Source organism: Pteropus vampyrus, unplaced genomic scaffold (assembly GCF_000151845.1).
Source record: "Pteropus vampyrus isolate Shadow unplaced genomic scaffold, Pvam_2.0 Scaffold523, whole genome shotgun sequence".
In the NCBI taxonomy this organism is placed as follows: Eukaryota; Metazoa; Chordata; class Mammalia; order Chiroptera; family Pteropodidae; genus Pteropus; species Pteropus vampyrus.
In genome coordinates, this window is record NW_011889304.1 from 409,477 (window position 1) to 417,759 (window position 8,283).

The 8,283-nt window shown below is 34.1% G+C and overlaps 1 long non-coding RNA gene and 1 pseudogene across 1 annotated transcript in view; one reads left to right on the forward strand and one right to left on the reverse strand.

Annotated features, from left to right (window-relative positions):
• The window catches only part of LOC105307872, a 41,309-nt gene that overhangs the window by 19,690 nt on the left and 13,336 nt on the right, over positions 1-8,283 (forward strand). Inside the window, exon 2 of the long non-coding RNA XR_897257.2 lies at positions 600-745. This is a non-coding gene — a long non-coding RNA (uncharacterized LOC105307872). The remainder of the gene's footprint in view (positions 1-599; positions 746-8,283) is intronic.
• Positions 3,676-3,794, reverse strand: LOC111733106 (annotated as a pseudogene).

Sequence of the window (8,283 nt, forward strand, 5' to 3'; positions counted from 1 at the left end):
TAAGTGGAAATATTAAAAATGAAAAATACAATACTTGAAATTTAAAAAAATATTAGATGGACTCAAATGCAGAACAGAGATAACAGAGAAAAAAGTCAGTGAACTTGTAGATCAATAAAAATTATTCAATCTGAAGAACAGAAAAAAGGATTGAGAAAAAATGAACAGATCCTTAGCAATTTGTTGGACAATATCAAATTCTCTAAAATTTGTATCATTGGAGTTCCAGAAGATTAGAAAAGAGAGATTGATGCAGGAAAAAATATGTAAAGAACTTATGGCTGAAATTTTCTGAAATTTGAAAGACATAAATTTACAAGTTCAAGTAGCTCTGTGAACCCCAAACAGGATGAACTCAGAGAAAATCAGGCCCAGACACGTAATAATCAAACAGCTGCAAAACAAAGATAAAATATTTTGAAAGCAAAATATATATATATAATAATAACACATTACACGTTAAGGGAACGATGATTCAAATGGTTGTGGATTACCCATCAGAAATTTTAGAACCCAGAAGATAGTAAAACAATATGAAGTGCTGGTTAAAAAATTAAGTGCCAGTTCATAACTTTATAACCAGTGGAAATATCTTTCAGAAACTAAGGTGAAATAAAGGCATTCTCAGATAAAGGAACTCTAAGAATACAAGCATCTTGCTCTAGAGGAAAACCCAAAGGTGGAAGAAAAATGAAAGAAGGGAGGAACTTGGATCTTCAGGAAGTAAGAAAGAGCAACATAAATGGTAAATACCTAAGAAAATATGACACTATTTTTCTCTCCTTAAATTCCTTAAAATATGTATGACTGTTCAAAAAGTATTACATTGTCTGGTAGGGTTTTTATTGTAATAGATATAATATATGACAACTATAAAATGCAGTGGAGAAGGTAATGGAACACATGGTTTTAAGTCTTATGCATTTTATTTGAAGTAGTTAAATTTAACTCTAAACTGTGATAACATAGGAATGTATATTGTATACCTAGAGGAACCACTAAAAAATTTACAAAGAGATAAAGCCAAATAGACAATCCTAAATGAAAATGTAATACTAATATGTATTCTAATGGAAAACTGCTTCTCCACTCACAACACATCTGACATCAAATGTGTGGGGTTTTTTTTCTCCACATCAATCAATTTTCCAACTTTCTGGACCCCAGCTGGTATAATTTAATTCAGTTCTGACAATAACTACCTATGGTTTAAAGGTTCAGTCCCACAAGAGTGCCCTCACTTTAAATACCAGTTTCAAGTAATGAGTAATGAGGGTACCCACATTTCTGTCCAACTTGGCTACAAAGTCAAGGGTTTCTACAACTCCCCTCAGGTTTAATAATTTGCTAGAATGACTCACAAAACTCAGAAAAATGTTAACATGTTTACCAGTTTATTATAAAGGAAATTAAAAAGGATACTGATGAAAAGCCAAATGAAGAAATACATTGGACAAGTTTTGGAAGCATCCCAAGTGCAAGAGCTTCTTTCTCCATAAATTTGGGGTGCACCACTCTCCCAGCATATAGATGTGTTCACTAACCCAGAAGCTCTGCAAAACCCCTACTTTAGGGATTTTTATGGAGGCTTTATCATATAAACATGAAGGACTAGTAACAATGTCCAGCCCTTCTCCTATCCCTGGAGGATGAGGGGGTGGGGTTGAAGTTCCAAGATTCTAATCACAGTTTCATCTTTCTAGTGACCAGCTCCTATCCTGAAGCTATTTAGAACCCACCAAGAGTCACCTCATTAGAACAAATGATGCTGCTATTGCCCAAGAAATTCCAAGAGATTTAGGAGCTCTGTGTGAAACATTCCTATCACCACTGTCACTCAGGAAGTTTATAAGGTTTTTAGGAGCTCTGTGTCAAGACTGGGGTTAAAGACCAATTATTAGAACAAAAGATGTTCCTAGCACCCCCCATCAGTCAGGAAATGACACAGGTTTTAGGAGCTTTCTGTCAGGAACCAGAGACAGAAAACAAATATATATTTCTTACTATGACACAGTTCAAGTAATTCAAAAGGAAAAAGGAGAGAACAGAAAAACAAAGCACAGAAGGGCCAACATAAAACAAATAAGTGGTAGACCTAAATCTAACCTTATCAATAATTACATTAAATGTAAAGGGTCTTAATACACCAAATAAAAGGCAGATTTTCTCAGATTATATTGAAAAAAAATATTTCCCAACTATATGTTGTCTAAAGCAATCCACCAGAAATACAATGATATAGCTAGATTAAGGGTAAAGGGGTGAGAAAAGATATGACAGGCAAATATTAATGAAAATTAACTTGTAATGGCTACATTCATATCAGACTTAGAAGATTTCCAAAACAAGGAAAATTACTGAATATAAAGAACAGTGAAAAATTTTACAAAGAATTTATAGAAACCTAAGGAATTTATGGAACAATATCGAAAGGTCTAACATTCATGTCATTGGAGTCCCAGAAAGAGAGAATAACATGCAGAAAAAAATATTTGAAAAAATAATGGCTAAAAACTTCCCAAATTTCATGAAAGACATAAATTACAAGTTCAAGGAGCTCTGGAAACACCAAATAGAATAAACTCTAAGAAAATCATGCCCAGACACATCATAACTAGACTGTGAAAAAATACAGGTATTGAAAAAATTGAAAGCAGTCAAAAATAATGTATTACACGTAAGAGAAAAATAAATCAAATGGTTATGGACTTCTCGTGAGAAAAAATAGAGGCCAGAAGACAAGGAAACAACATTCTGAAAGTGCTAATAAAAAAGGATTGCCAATCAATAATTCTCTATCCATTGAGCATATCCTTTAAGACTATGGCGAAATAAAAATATTCTTAGATGAAGGGAAACAAAAAAGAATTCATTGCCAATATTTCTGCTCTAAAGAAATGCTAAAGGAGGTTCATCAGGCTGAAGAAAAATAAAAGAAATGGAAAACTTGGAACATCAGGAATTAAGGAAGACCAATAAAAATGATACATATCTGGAGAAATATAAAAAGATTATCCATCTCTTTGAGGGTTCTCAATGTATATAGATTTAACAACTCCAGCATAAAATGGAGAAAGTAAGACTTTATGGTCGTGAGGCTTACATTTTAAAGTGGTGAAATATCAACTCTAAGTAGACTAGGAGCACTTAGATATGTATATTATAATCTTTAGAACAACCACTAAAAAATAAGAGAGATAATTTTTAAAAAGCAATAGATAAAATAGAATATTACAAAATATATAATGAATCCAAAAGAAGGCAGGTAAGGGGAACAGAAAAACGAGGGGAAAAAGGGTAAAAGAAAAACAATTATAAAATTATGAACTTTAATTTAACCGTATCTATACATTAAATATAACTAGTCTAAACATAACAAACACAACAAATAAGAGATTGTAAGATTGGAGTTTTAAACATATATTTAAAATAAGTTTCTTTTGACAGAACAGTTTTATTTTTTATTTAAGTACAATTTACATAACTTAAAATTAACCATTTTTACATGTATCATTCCATAGCATTTAGTACATTCACAATATTGTACAAGTGTCATCTGTATCTGGTTCCAAAACATTTTCTTTTCTTTTCTTTTTTAAGCGAGGCAACCCTTGGTTGACCTCACAGATTGCAAAGACCTTGTCAGCTTACAATCCTTTACTTTTTTTATTTTTATGCCTGCAACACCTGGTCTTCCTAGGTGGTCTCCCATCCAAGTACTAACTAGGCCCAACCCTGCTTAGCTTCCAAGGTCAGATACGATCGGGCTTGTTCAGGGTGGTATGGCCGTAGACTCCAAAACATTTTCATTTCCCCAAAAGGAAATTCCATACTTATTAAGCAGTCACATGCCATTCTTCCAACACCTGGCAAACACTAATCTGCTGTCTAAATGGATTTACCAATTCTGAATATTTCATATAAAATAAATCATACAATATGTGACCTTTGTGTCTGAATTGTTTCACTTAATATGTTTTTAATGTTCATTGATATTTTAACATCAGTAATTCATTTATTTTTATAACTAAATACTATTCCATTGTATGATGGATATACCACATTTTGTTTAGACATTCATCAGTTAATAGATTGGCTATTGTGAAAACTTATGCTAGGAACATTCTTGTACAAATTTTTGTTTAAACACCTGTTTTCAATTCTTTGGATATATCTCTAGAAGTCGAATGTCTGGATCACATGGTAATTTTATGTTTAACTTATTGAAAAACCACCAAACTGTTTTCCAGAGTAGCAGCACCATTTTAAAGTCCCTCCAGCAATTCAAAATTCTTGTCAACATTTGTTATTTTCCATTGTTTGGGCTATCATCATCCTAGTGGATGTGAAGTGGTATCTCCTTGTCGTTTTGATTTGCATTTCCCTAAAGATTAGTGACGTGGAGCATCTTGCCATGTGCTTTTTGAACGTTTATATATCTTCTTTGGAGAAAAAGGGCTCTAAGTTACAGGCTCATTTTTATTGGGTTGTCTTTTTGTTGTTGAATCAAAAATTCTGGATTCTAAATCCTTATCAGATATACGATCTATAAACATTTTCCTCATTCTGTATGTTGTTTTTTCACTTTTATTATAGTATCTTTTGATGCACAAACTCTTCAATTTTGATGATATCCAATTTACATTTTTCTTTTGTTGCTTGAGCTTTTTGGGTCTTATCTAAGAAATCATTGCCAAATCTAAAGTCATGAAAATTTACCCTTATGTTTTCTTCTGAGTTTATGGTTTTACCTTTTATGTTTAGGTCTTTGATCCATTTTGAGTTAATTTTTGTATATGGTGTCAGGTAAAGATCCAACTTCATTCTCCTGCATTGATTTAGCCAGCACCGTTTTTTTTAAGAGACTATTCTTTCCTCAATTGAATGGCCTTGGCATTCGGTCAAAAATCAATTGCCCATAGATGTATGGGTTCATTTGTGGACTCTAATTCTATCCTATTAATTAATCTCTATTATTATTCTAGTAACATATTGTTTTAATTACTGTAGCTTTGTAGTCAATATTGAAGTGTATCTCTTCCCCAGTTTCTTCCTTCCGTGGCTTTTCAGTCTATCTACTAGCTCTGTTAGTTCTTGTCACAGGTGGCTGTGGGTAGTTTATGTCTTTAAAAGCTTTTGACAAAAGCCTCTCAGGTGGTCACTCCAGCCCTTAGAGTTCTGAGATGGTAGAGGAGAAACAAAGGCAGGCCCCTGTGCTGATTACTCAGGGAGCTGCCAGACAGGTAAAAATCAGAACAATTCTTTGAGGACAAAGTCTGTATTGCTCGACTACAGTACAAACTGTACCAGGAATTCAGGCCACCATACCCACAGCCACCTCTGAACTGGGAGGATAGTAAGCAAAATGTAAGTAATAATAGTAATAATTATAGTAAGCAAAACTGGGGTAAGCAAAAATGCCACAATTTCTTCTTATTGAAAATTAGCTTTTTTTTTTATTAAGCACTCCCCTAGTTTTGTAATTTTTAAGTTAGATTCCAGAGTTTTGAAAAAGTTGATTCTGACCATTTGCCAGCTTAATCATTGCTTCAGCGGAGGGATGGAACTGTGGAGCTCCCTTCTCCATCATTCTCAGTGACATCACACCCATTTCTATCAAAGTTTGTTTTATATATTTTACAGCTCTGTTGTTTGGTACAAACATATTTAGGATTTCTATATTTCAATAGACATTCCTGGAGGATATTTTCACTAAGCAAAGAATTATGGATTTAACAGTTTGTGTTTCCTTTCACTTCTTAAAAATGTGCTACTTCCTCCATGATTTCTGATGAGAAATCTGTCAGATTGTGTCCTCCTATAGATAAGGTGTCATTTCTCTCACTGCTTTTAAGATTTTTTTCTTTATATTTAGTTTTAAGAGGTTTGATTAAAATGTGTCTTGGTTAGGATTTCCTTGGTTTTTACTCTGGGTTTTATTGAGCTTTTTGAATCTGTAGGTATATGTCTTTTGCTATATTTAGGACATTTTCAACCATTATTTCTTCAACTAGTTAGTCCCGCCCTCATTTTTCCCTTCCCTATGTGACTCCTCCAACATGAATTTTAGACTCTTTACTATTTCATAGGTCTCTGAGGCTGTTTTTCTTTACAGTCTATTTTTCTCTCTGCTTTCAAACTGAATTATTTCTGTTATCTGTCTTCAAATTCACGGAATTGTTCCTCTGTATATTCCATACTACTGTTGAGCCCATCCATTGAGGTTTTTTTTGTTGTTGTTATTGTATTTTTCAATTCTAAAGTCTCCATTTAGTTTTTCTTTTTTGTCTTCTATTTCTTGCTAACACTTTCTACTTTTTTGTTTCAGACATGTTTGCAATTGTTGATTAAAGTGTATTTATGACGGCTCCTTTAAAATCTTTGTCATGTCATTCTAATGTCTCTGTTATCTGTGTTGGCATCTATTGATATTTTTAAGACTTTATTTTTTAGAGCAGTTTTAGGTTCATAGCAAAATATCTACTGATTTTTATTCAAGTTGGGATTTTCCTGGTTTTGGTACTGTGATTTTCTACTGAAATGTGGACATTTTTGGCATTTGGGGCATATTGTGAGACTAGATCTTATTTAAACCTTCAGTTCTAGCTGGCTTCCTCTGACACTGTCATGGCTGAGAGCAGAGACACTACCTTGTTTCTGCCAGATGTAGGTAAAGTCTAGGTTCCTCACTCAGCTTTGACATCTGAGGAAGGCCTCCTTATTATTGCTGAAAAAGGGTGGAAGTTTCAGCTTCCCATTAGGCATCTACTGGTAAACACCCAGCTGTATTACTGTTCCCCAGGTGGTCTCCACTGACCTTATAGGGGTGTGTTGTGGCCTTGTTATCACTGGGCAGTAATGAAAGTCCTAACTCTCCAGTAAGCCTCCCTGACATCATCCCGTAGGGAGACTGAGGGGTGCAAGTGGCTCATTACTGCTGGATTGGGGTAGGAGTCCCAGCTTCCCAAAATAGTCCATATTAACACAATGAAGGGGGGTGCTGTCTTATAACCATTGATGGAGATGAAAGTCCCAGCTCCCTATTCATCCTTTTCTGACATCTCTCCCGAGGTGAGGTGGGGTGGAAGCATCCTTTTACAGCCTGGCAAGAGTGGAAATCCAGGGCCCCCATAGGACCTTTGCAGGTATGGGTGGAACCAGTTTTTCTTGTGGTGTTTGGCTGGAGTAGAGTGGTAAAAGTTTCCTGTCTTACTAGGCAGTCCTTTTCTTTGTTCTTTGGTTAGAGAAAGCAGGCTTTTCTTGTTTTATTTTTTCTGTCTACACCAATTGACATTTCAGAACTGCCAGCTTCTTCGGCTGGCATACAAGTCTGGGATACATGAGGCAAAAAGAAAACCAAGAGAACTCACCATCATGTTATTTCTTAGATTCCACTGGTCTCAACCCTGTCTGCCTTTTTTTTTTTTTTTTCACTTTTCAAAGTCTTATATTTGTTATCTATAAACACCCAGGGTTTTTATTTGTACCTAGCAGGAGAAATAGAAAAAAGTATATCTACTCAATCTTTTCTGAGGCAGAAATCCCTCTTCTATTATTTTAAAATTATTACTACTTTGTAATCTGTTCTTTTCTTGCCCTTTTAAATGTCTATTGTACAGGTAGAGAATATTCTAGGTCTATTTTTATGTTTTTCCTTTTTCTCTCATAATTTCAGTGTCATCTCAGACCAGCAATGATTTGAAAAGAAATAATTAGCTGTTATGTAAATTTCTAAGTGACTCCACTTCATAAACTTGGTGTGAATATTGACACATTATAAAGTTTTCAAAACAGTGCCTGACAAATATTAAAGACTCAATTATTGGGAGGAATTATTCTGAAATCTATGATTCCTGAGTGGACAAATGCAGAGAAGAATAAGAAAGGTGCAATGGAAGAGTAAGAGCTGATCTCTGCCTTTGATGATTAACACATTTTGATAGCTGATAATTGAGCATTATAGTAGATGCACATTCCAAACAGAAGTAAAGTCATAAGAAAAATGCTAATGTGGAAAAGTGCAATGTGAGTTCTGGGACCATCAATCTATTTTTACTTTATGATATATAGAATACATAAATAAAAAATGAAAAAACATGAAAGACCTTGAAGGTAAGGAGTTCAGATTGTTCTCTACAGGAATCGAAGAATGGTAGACATTTATTCTGAGTTATGACTATGGGAAAATCAGTCATCTTTTCAATTTTTAACATGCAAATGAAGACTGCATGTTTACCCATAGACCACTTTCTGTATAGCTCTATCATCTCAAAAAATTTGCTT